Source organism: Lissotriton vulgaris, unplaced genomic scaffold (genome assembly GCF_964263255.1).
Source record: "Lissotriton vulgaris unplaced genomic scaffold, aLisVul1.2 SCAFFOLD_1858, whole genome shotgun sequence".
Taxonomy (NCBI): domain Eukaryota; kingdom Metazoa; phylum Chordata; class Amphibia; order Caudata; family Salamandridae; genus Lissotriton; species Lissotriton vulgaris.
Genome location: NW_028255686.1, coordinates 219,907 through 231,250, shown reverse-complemented (window position 1 = coordinate 231,250; position 11,344 = coordinate 219,907). Strand labels below are relative to the sequence as shown.

General features: G+C 47.4%; 1 protein-coding gene across 1 annotated transcript in view; it reads left to right on the top strand.

Annotated features, from left to right (window-relative positions):
- Nucleotides 1–10,998: 10,998 nt before the first annotated feature.
- LOC147659036 (uncharacterized) overlaps nt 10,999–11,344 on the top strand; it is a 117,022-nt gene continuing 116,676 nt past the window's right edge. Inside the window, exon 1 of the mRNA XM_086952024.1 lies at nt 10,999–11,168. The gene's annotated coding sequence lies outside the window, so the exon portion shown is untranslated. The remainder of the gene's footprint in view (nt 11,169–11,344) is intronic.

Below are 11,344 nucleotides of genomic sequence, written 5' to 3'. Positions count from 1 at the left end.
GAAGCAGCAGCGCTCTCAGCACTAATTGGAACTATTGGGCTAATTTTCCTGATTTGTAGTTTTCTTTTCTAAACGACAACCTGGTTATGTTCATATTAAAATGTGCCAGCTTCATCTGTCTGTGTTTCCCAGCAAACTACAATATGCTTTTGTGAGGTCTTTGGATGCTGTTTGTTGTTTCTAATTTAATGTGCCTACCACGTTCTGCAGGGTTTTTATTTCACCACCTCTTTGAAATGGCAATCAATTTAGTTGCTGGGATATTTCTAAACCTGTGGCATTAAGTTTTGAATCTTGTAGTGGGGATGTTGGGTGTATCATTGCCCCACATCAGTACTTCTTTTTTTTCTTTTTGTTGGTAAATCTCTGGGCAGGGCTCACATTTTTGCATGTGAGGTGGGTGTTTAGGTCTCGCCTGTCGATGCGCATGCGCATCGAGCAAGGCGAGAGTATTGGGACTTATCCGCTCTTTATCCACACTGCAAGGAATCGTGGCGATTCCTTGCAGTGCCCGTGACTTTTAAGCTCAATGCGCATGCGCATTGAGCTTAAAAGCGCGTGCACGTCCGTCTTTGTTTACCCGCTCCGCCCCCTCCCCTTCCCGCCGTGTCGCATTTCTCCTCCCCCCTCCCCTCTCTTCCCTCCGGCTTGTTTTTTGTTTATTTGACCCGCTCCGCCCCCTCCCCTTCCCGCCGTGTCGCATTTCTCCTCCCCCCTCCCCTCTCTTCCCTCCGGCTTCTTTTTTGTTTATTTTACCCGCCGTGTCGCCGTGTCTCCGATCCTTTCGCTCTCCTCCCCCCTCCCCTCTCTTCCCTCCGGCTTCTTTTTTGTTTATTTTACCCGCCGTGTCGCCGTGTCTCCGATCCTTTCGCTTGAGGAGAAAATAACGCTAATATACAATTGCGGCACAGTACACGTGAGCCTCGCCGAGCTCAAGCGCCCCAATGCTGACAATCAATGCATCACTTCACTCGAAATGGCAGAGCAAACACCCGCCCCCCAGCACGCACCACCAAAAGGAATGCTGTGACCCCCAACGGAGCACCACAATGGCAATTACCTCGTTCACTTTCAGAGCCGCACGGACATTGAGAGGAGGTAAGCTCCAGGGACTGACACGCTTGACCCGCTGCCTTTAGTTAGACAGTTGTTTGGTTTTAAAAAAATATCCACTTCAATCGGACTTTCACTTTCCTGCCACGCTGTCACCACGCCGTAATCAGTTATTTGATTTTAAAATTAAATCGCACTTTCCTTTGGCTTTGACGTTTTTAAACATGAGCATTTGCACTATTTTTATGATAGAACACGTAGCCATGAACTGGCCCACTATGGCATTGTTGAACACCCGATTGCGCTTGTACAAGAGAACATGGCATGCCGGTATCTCACTCACGTTTTCACAGGTCACACGTAATTTTAATATGAGACATCCCATACCGTAGCCACCCTCACTTACCCTCACCCTCACTCACCCTCACTCACCCTCAACCCCTCACCCTCAACCCCTGACCCTCAACCCCTCACTCTCACTCATCCTCACTCACCCTCAACCCCTCACCCTCACTCACCCTCACCCTCCCTCACCCTCACCCTCACTCACCCTCACCCTCCCTCACCCTCACCCTCACTCACCCTCACTCACCCACCCTCACCCTCACCCTCACCCTCACTCACCCTCACCCTCACTCACCCTCACTCACCCTCACCCTCACTCACCCTCACCCTCACTCACCCTCACCCTCACTCACCCTCACTCACCCTCAACCCCTCACCCTCACTCACCCTCACTCACCCTCACTCACCCTCACTCACCCTCACTCACTCACCCTCAACCCCTCACCCTCACTCACCCTCACTCACTCACCCTCAACCCCTCACCCTCACTCACCCTCACTCACTCACCCTCAACCCCTCACCCTCACTCACCCTCAACCCCTCACCCTCACTCACCCTCAATCCCTCACCCTCACTCACCCTCAACCCCTCACCCTCACTCACCCTCAATCCCTCACCCTCACTCACCCTCACTCACCCTCAACCCCTCACTCACCCTCACCCACCCTCACCCTCACTCACCCTCACCCACCCTCACTCACCCTCAACCCCTCACCCTCACCCTCACTCACCCTCACTCACCCTCACTCTCACTCACCCTCAACCCCTCACCCTCACTCACCCTCAACCCCTCACCCACCCTCACTCACCCTCAACCCCTCACCCTCACTCACCCTCACTCACCCTCAACCCCTCACCCTCACTCACCCTCAACCCCTCACCCTCACTCACCCTCAACCCCTCACCCTCACTCACCCTCAACCCCTCACTCACCCTCACTCACCCTCACCCACCCTCACCCACCCTCACCCTCACTCACCCTCAACCCCTCACCCTCACACAGTGCAATAGGTCTCGGAGCATTTGAGTTAGAGCTTTTAGAAATGTTTATGGCTTTTTTTTTAATTCTTTAGCATTGGCTACAGGAAACAAAAATGCTAAAGATTTACAAAAAAACCCATAAACAATTCTAAAAGCACTAACTCTAATGCTGCGAGACCTATTGCATTTCCAATGCTTGTTGTGAACTTGCACGAGAGAGACAGGAAGAGGTTTTGTGTTTGATTTTACCAGCAGCGTCTTGTCTGTTCCTCGCAGACTTTGAGACAGATTCTTACAGTGAAATGCAGCTCTTTTTTCATTGTGTTCATGATTTACTCGAAACTTGTCTGTGAGTTCTTTAGACTTGCTTTTTGTGTTAATGTAGGGTGTGCACTTTCCACAAAAACGCAAATAGTACTCTATAAAGATATTAGCATGTTCTTTTTTAGGGTGACTTTGAAGAGAGGATTGGCTTTTAACTATGAACAAGAGAGTGAGGTATTTAGGAGAAGTCACCGTACTTTACAGAAAGGTACACCTCTTAACAAATGTACTCCACCATATCTGTGGCATGCCTCTGTTGTACCTGTGTACAACCACTCTTACCACCACTCGCTCCCATGCAGCACCACCTTTTTGCAGTTTACTGGAAAATGCCACACTGCTGCCAACTAACTCCAGAAAAAGATCCCTTTTCTGCAAGAACCTGTCTCAGGGTTCATGTTGGCAAAAGGAACACATTCTTGATAGATTTGTACAGTGGCTTGTTAACTGCACCATTGGCACCACCCAAAAACTCCTAAAGAAACTGCAGAACATCCACAACGCCTCCGCCAGACTTATCCTGAACATCCCCCGCCGCAGCCACATCACCGGCCATCTAAGAGACCTCGACTGGCACCGGATCAACAAAAGAATCATCTTCAAGCTTCTTAAGCACGCCTACAAAGCCCTCCACAACGTCGGACATGCATAACTCAACCACTGCCTCTCCTTCTACACACCCACCAGACATCTCTGCCCAACTGGCCCTGGCCACCATCCCACATATCTGCAGGACCATGGCTGGAGGAAGATCCTTGTCCTACCTCGCTACAAAGGCCTGGATCTCCCTGCTGCTGCACCTCAGGCAATCAACATCACTGCCGCAATTCAGGAAGAACCTCAAGACCTGGCTCTTTAAACCACAGATTCATCCTCACACCAACCCATACGGGTGAGAAGTCAGGCTTTACAAGAAACCTGATTGAATGATTGATTGACCACCTGGCCCTTTAACACGTTTTCACGTGACAGGTAAATGTCATCGATATCATAGTTTCAATACAGGAAATATGGAAATACCACCCGGCTCGATCTTTAAGATCTGAATCTTTGTTTCTTGCGGTGGTCCCGCGAGTGGCACCACAGTTGTGGAACACTTTGCCGCTGACATTACGCGGTGCTACTAATTTGCTTGCCTTCAGGAAGGGCCTTAAAACTTGGCTTTTTACCCTTTAGGCCTCTTTTCCCTCTGTTTTGTTTTCTTCTAATCTGTGTTTACATCACTGTGTTGTGTTATTCTGCTATAGGGCTCAATAAAAGCGCCGGGACACTCTTTTTGAGTAGCCGTGCGCTATACAAAACAATACATAACATAACATAACATAACATAACAAGTGATTATGGGAGCAGGCCGTGACAGGCTAGGTCAAATTCAAGTGAGTGCACGTGGAACAGGTTTGCTTTTTACTTAACATGAAGTTTGTGCACTTACTTAACTGACCCCATTGTGTCTGTAATGCAAATAGTGATTGCATAGTGTTGTAGGATTCCGCTTGGTTCCTCCCTTAGAATAGTGATGCCATTATTTGGTATTAGTTTATTTTAAAAACCTAGTTAATACCCTGCAGAAACTTAGACACACATGTAACATACATCTAGGATCAGCAAATAAAAAAGTAAGGAAATTACATCCGCGTCATTCTGCTGGCTTGCCCATGCATTCTGAAGCATGCGCGTGCCAGTAGAGTGACAATACCATCCCATCTTTTTTTTATTTTGGTGACGCTGCACAGTGTCCTGATTCTGTACAGCAGTGCCAAAAGAAATTGGGAAAGCCATAGATCCCAAATATGAGATCTTTCGGCTTTGCCAATGCTCGTTTCTCTTGCACCCAGCACGAATCCCAACTTGTATCAGGTAAAGAGACCACACTGCATGCTCTTGGCAAGTGATTAGAGCCGCTTCACGCTCAGAACTACCAACTCTACATAGGAGAGGATTACTCCCCTTCGCAGCAGAGACTTCAAAACGCTTCCCTGACACCCTTTTCCAAAACCAGGGCAAGTACGATTCAGCTACAGCTCGAATCCAGCATGCATTTCAGCGATTTCTAAGAAGTATAAAGCCACAGCGAAGTCTAACCAATTGGCCACACATGGCCGCCTTGGACAAACTATCCGAGAATCTCATTCTCGATCGCGACTACTCGGCGCTAGAGCCATCCACTAGTGGGTTAACTCGAAGAAGTCACTTTTGACCAAGTCACATGCATAGAGTTTCTGGGGTTTCAGATCAACTTGGTGATGCCTCAATTGTCACCATCACCTCAGAAAGTGAAAACAGTTGAAAAAGAGTTGAAAGCGACACTGACCAGGGACAGGGTGTCTGTGGAAGTTTTGGCCAGGATTATGGGATTATTGGCACCATCCATCAAAGCCGCATTCATGTGCCCTCCACACTACAGAGCCCTCCGCACACTCAAAATCCACCACCTACAGAAGGCAGTTTCATATTCAGAACAAGTCCAAATAACACCAGAAACCAGAGCAGAGTTGTCATCCAAGGCATGCACATTGGAACTCAGATAAGATAATGGGGTCAGTTGTTTACTGCCTTTCAGAAGAGTTGTTAAACCTGTTTCATCTGATACATTAATCAGATGGCAGCAGATTCAGGGCCTATTTGGTCAGAGGTTCAGTGGCTTCCAAAACCTTTCTATTAGGCACCAGATTAGAAGACAAAATGAAAGCCACAGACTGGTCTTCAGATTCCACCTTTAAGTCTTTCCATGGTAAACTAATAATGTGTTGTTTTAGTAGTGACTGAGAAGCTTTAAACAAGTCTAACCCAATGCTTCAGGTCATAGCATAAAATAACTTTTTTTTATTAATCTCATCTAGAATTTTCAGTTCGATTAAGGACTTGGAGGCGAAGATTATCCCACCCTGAGGTCATGTAATGTTGATTATGTTTTTCTCATTTACCTCAATTATTCCCCCCAAATAATCCCTTAAAGACTTATTTTTTATGTGTATTTCTGCATTCAATAACAGTGATTAAGATTACAGTGGTGTTCCTTCTCCTTTTTTCTAGGTTCAAAGCCAAGAAGGAATAAAACCTCCTTAATGACGAGAGTCCACACGGATCGCTCTGTCATTGCGGCTATTGGGGTTCGGACATAGACTTCATTGGCGATGTCGGCGTTTACAGAGATGTTGCTCTGATCAAGTTTTTAGCTCTTCTTCTGTGGTGGACTCGGTTACAGGTGGATGCTCACAGACACAAGGTGTTCACATGTTTTTTATAGTCCTAACTGGCACAGAAAGAAGCAGTAAAATGGTGCCTGGACTGTTTAATGGTAAAAGAATTGTGGTGATTGATGTCCGAACAAGGACTTATTTATAGGACGCGGGAAATGTAGTTTAGGTGTTTGTTTGGTATGTTCAATTTGATTGGCTGTTGTGAAAAATAAGCAAATGAAAAAAGAGAAGCATAATCCTCACCTCCCTAATAGAACTGAAAATTCCAGACTCAATAGCTAGAAATTGTTTTAATGATTAACCAAACCTTTCCCATTCAAGCCAACAGAACTGATTCTGGCAAGAGACTTCTGATTTTTTAAGCCTAAAATTGCTTTATAGTCTCCTGTCTAAAGTTGCCTGTGCTTCAGCTTAAATCCCCTGTTTTTTTTTATTAATTCCATGATCTACCTCCTTTTCCCACGCTGTTCTAATGAACCACTAGAGCACTGAGATTCCAATGTTTGACAAAGTAGTGGCATACCTGAAGCCATCTTGATGCAATTCAAGATGTAAATTTGAAGCATTTCCTTTAGAAGTAAACAAAATGACAGGTTTGTTTTGTCATAGAAAATGTGGTGAATGCTCTAGAAAGCCAAAATGGGGACACATTTGCACGAGTACCTAAATATCTTTACCATGCATGTTTGTAAAACATTCTGACGTTCAGACTGAAGCGTGTACTTTCAACCCCAGCAGCGGTCTGTCCGTTAATTCTATGCCAGGACTCGGGAGCTCAGATTTTGCTTCTCTTACTGCAAAATTAACAGAAACCAATGAACAGTATACATACACAAAAACTACATTTCCCATAACACTCTGTATCTCCACACTTGAACTGCTAAAGATTTGCCTGGTAGGGGTAGTGCCCCTGACTGATTGGGTGTATATTTTTTGTGCATAGAGGAGTATCTAGCATATAGCTGGGTCTGAACTGAGGTGGCAAAGTGAGCTAAAGAATGATGATGGATTCAACCCAGATCTGTGACTGGGGTTGAATGTCTGAAAAGTTTCAGCGCTTCTTCCATCATCTCCTTGTGTTTGCTTTGTATGCCTTAAGTTGGCAGGGTATGCCCAGACGTGGGTCTCTTGCTCACTTTGCCACTGGATTCAAGTTAGCCTAGCTGATGAAGGGTGTTACCCCGAAACCGGTCCCAGGATCTTTGTTTCCGGTTCAGGGAAGACCTGGCTTGGCAGTTCGGGCTTGGCTGTTCCCTTAAGGCACAGGGTCAAGACTGATTTGCATATAGCTAGGTCTGAACTGAGGTGGGGAAGTGAGCTAAAGAACGATGATGGATTCAACCCAGATCTGTGACTGGGGGTGAGCATCTGAAAAGTTTCAGTGCTTCGTCCATCATCTCCTTGTGTTTACAGGTATCACACATCAGTTGGTTTTTGGTGCATACCCATTTTTATCTGCGGACTCTGCCAGCTCAGTTTGGTTTTCCAGTTTAAGAACGGTCTCAGAGACAAATCGGTTTGTACCTTAGTGGATACTCAGTCCAAAAATTAATGATCATTTTGGTAGAAGTTGAGTGCTTTAAATGCTTCATAAAGCCTGGCCCCCAAGTCACCATATCTTCATTGCTTTACTCAGAGGTAGTTGCCATCTAAGAAATGCTCCATTATATATAATTGGGGTGGTAGTTGAAGAACATTAAGGCTGAGAGTTTCCGTTTCCACCAATTTTCATAATTTTATTGAAACTTAAAAATACTTTAAAACATCATAGTGTGACAAGTGACAATCCAGCTAGAAGTATTAATATGTTCCAAATCAACACCTAATCTCAGTCCTGCAGTTTGCTTTCATGGCCACAATTGGTGACAGCCACCAGAAATAAGCAGTAGGTATGGTGTTGCAATCATTGTAGAGCTTGTTCAATAAATGTTACTTAGTAACGCTTAGTAACGCTTAAATGTTTACGTATGTCTGGTTCCCCAGGAACCCCTCATCCTGATTCGAAACAACCCCCTACTCCGAAATGAAAATGCTCCCACATTCCTCTAACAAAACGTGTCATTATTTTTTTGTTACCAGCATTGCTTATCTGTACAACAATCTAATACGATTATACGCATTCTTTCATAATTTGCCCATGTTTTTGCCATATATATCTTGCTTTAGGTTGTGCTTTAACTCTTTACACGGGTCCCCAAACCGGTCCTGGAGGGCCGGATCCATGCCAGATTTTTGGGATATCCCCATTGAGATACATATAGTTTTTTGAAAAATCTGGCATGGATCCAGCCCTCCAGGACCGGTTTGGGGACCCCATTTTTACAGACAGAAAGGAAACGAGGTAAACACCAAGTGCATACAACACAATTTCTCTCCATCAAGCCCAGAAAACAGAAGGTAAGAGTGGAAAAGCAGGCGGTGTGGCACAGAGTTGAGGGTCCTTGATAGGATTCGAGCACATGGGGTCCATAGCTCCACCCCCTGGTGTGCAGGAAGAAGGCCTCTACCCAGTCCATTAAAAGCTCTTACTAGCAGTTTCCCCACAGCCTGGTGATGGGTCGTTGCCGTCTTCCACTGTGGGTGATGGAACACTTTGGGTGGGATGTGAGTCCAGTGGGCAGGAAAGCTACCAGGACAGAGTGGCCGCAGACCATGGAGGCAGGGTGGTAGGGGGCACAACGCGATGAGATATAGTCTACCAAGCCGTCTGGCCTGAGAGTGTACACACGGGGGTCCATGAGCCCTAGTGTCTCCTGAGCCACTGATGGGGATACACAAGTACAATTGATTAAGTGGACTGAGCCTGGGTGGTGACTTGGTAAATCTGATACCAGGTGGATGGCAGTAAGTGGGCAGGCATCCTGGGTCATCACAAGAAGACCACTGACCCTGTGATTGAGTCTGGCCTGCGTCTTCCTACCTTGTCCTGGGGTGCTGGCTCCAGTGGCTTGGCCCTGGGTACTTTCTCTAGATCAGAGAGGGGGGGGGGTGGTTGATGACCTTATAATAGACTCAGTTCCCGCGGGGGGGGGGGGTGGGGGGGGGGGTGAGGTGGTTATCTTACTATACACTCTGCCCACCACTCTTCATTGCTCCTATGTCTGTCTAGGTCTTGTGCACCCTGTGATGTCTGCAGATCTCTGTGCTACTGTGAAAGACACTGCAAAGAGCTGAACAATCTGTCTCTGGCTTTGGAAACACGTGACAAGTGAGCACATCTAATGTGTGTCAGCTGGAAGAAAGAGAGCTAAGAAGCTGACATTAGAAGAACCCAAACCCATAGTCCCTAATGTCATTCCCCGCCACAATTCATTCATGCATCAGCCATGAGCACGTTAACACATGTCGAGGCCTGTGGTGTGTGTCACGTGGTCCATTGTAACACATGCACACATCTCTTCTCTGCTCTTTGTCTCTCTCTGTTCTTCTCCTTCCGTCTATCATGCTTCGCCCTCTCTCTTCCCCCTCTGTGCACACTCTTGCTGTTTCTCACCTCTCCTCTTGCACACTCTCTCACGCCACCTCGATATAATTCTCTCTCCTCTCTCTTAGTTTTCTCTCTCTTTGCCTCCCTGTCTCTCTTGCCATGCTCTCTCTCTGCTCTCCCCTCTTTCCCCCACTATAGCTCTCTCTGTCTGTCTCTCCAGGCTGTGTTTTCTGCATTCCTTCTCGGTCTATTTTTCTTTCTTTCTCTCCAGCTCCCCCTCCACCCCCCTCTTTCTCTCATTCTCTCTCCAGCTCTCTCTGCCTGTCTCTCTTCCTTCCTCCTCTTCCTCTCTCTCACTCTCTTCCTCCCCTCTCTCTCTCCAGCTCCCCTTGTCTGCATCCCTTCTTTCCTCCTCTCTCTCTCCAGCTCCCTCAGTCTGTCTCCCTTCCTTCCTCCTCTTCCTCCCCTCTATCTCTCTCCAGCTTCCCTTGTCTGTCTCCCTTCTTTCCTCTCTCTCTCTCTCTCTCTCTCTCAGTCTCTCTCTCTCTCTCTTTTTCTTCCTTTCTCTCTCTCTCTGTCTTTCTTTCTTTCTCTTTCTCCCTCGTTCTTTCTCTGTCTTTGTCTCTCTCTTTTTCTGTCTGTGTCTCTCTCTCTCTTTCTCTCTCTTCTCTCTCTCTCTCTCTTTCTCTCTCTCTTCTCTCTCTTTCTCTCTCTCGCTCTATCTCTCTCTCGCTCTCTCTCTCTTTCTTTCTTTCTCTCTCCCTCGTTTTCTCTCTCTTTCTTTCTTTCTCTCTCTGTTTGTCTTTCTCTCGCTCTCTCTCTCTCTCGCGCTCTTTCTCTCTCTTTCTTTCTTTCTTTCTCTCTCTCCCTCGTTCTCTGTCTTTCTCTCTCTCTGTTTCTCTCTGTGTCTCTGTCTCTCTCTTTGTCTCTCTCTTTCTCTCTCTCTCTCTTTCTTTCTCTCTCTCGCTCTCTCTCTCTCTTTCTTTCTCTCTCCCTCGCTCTCTCTCTGTCTTTCTCTCTCTCTGTCTCTCTCTCTTTCTTTCTCTCTCTGTCTCTCTCTCGCTCTCTCTCTCTCGCGCGCGCTCTCTCTCTCTGTCTCTCTCTCTCGCTCTCTCTCTCACTCTCTCGCTCTTTCTTTCTCTCTCCCTCGTCTCTCTCTGTCCTTCTCTTTCTCTGTCTCTCTCTCTCTCTTTCTTTCTCTCTGTCTCTCTCTCGCTCTCTCTCTCTCGCGCGCGCGCTCTCTCTCTCTCTTTCTTTCTCTCTCTCCGTCGTTCTCTCTCTTAGTCTTTCTCTCTCTCTCTCTCTCTCTGACTCTCTCTCTGTCTCTGTCTCTGTCTCTCTCTCTGACTCTCTCTCTCTCTCTGTTTCTCTCGCTCTCTTTCTTTCTCTCTCTCCCTCGTTCTCTCTCTGTCTGTCTTTCTCTCTCTCTGTCTCTCTCTCTCTCTTTCTTTCTCTCTCTGTCTCTCTCTCTCTCGCGCTCTCTCTCTCTCTCTCTCTCTCTCTCCTTCTTTCTCTGTCTCCGTCGTTCTCTCTCTCAGTCTCTCTCTCTCTCTCTGACTCTCTCTCTGTCTCTCTCTCTCTCCATCCCACCCCCCCTCTCTCTCTCTCTCTCATATCACGCTCTGCTGCTCTCTCTGTTCCTCTTTCCTCTCCGCCCTCCGGTGCTGGTTAGGCGCTGCGCTCAGTGACAGGAAGCCCTCTTGCCTGTGGTTTGTGGCACTTTGGCGGCCCCCTCGCCCGCCTCACTCTTCACTACTCATCTCTTCGCCCTGCAGACCCCGCAAGACCAGCACCTCACTCCGAGAGAGCGACAAGCACCAGCGCCCACCCTGAGAGAGGTGAGAGAAGGCGCTAGCTATCATCCGTGCAGCAGGTGCAGTGACACCGGGACCCAGGGGGTGTGAGGGCCCCCACTGCACCACTATGACGCCGCATTGCTACTTCCTGGGGCAGACACGTTATCCCCTTTCCCTGCTCACATTAGGGGGCTCTGCACCCCTGCTCCACAGAAGAG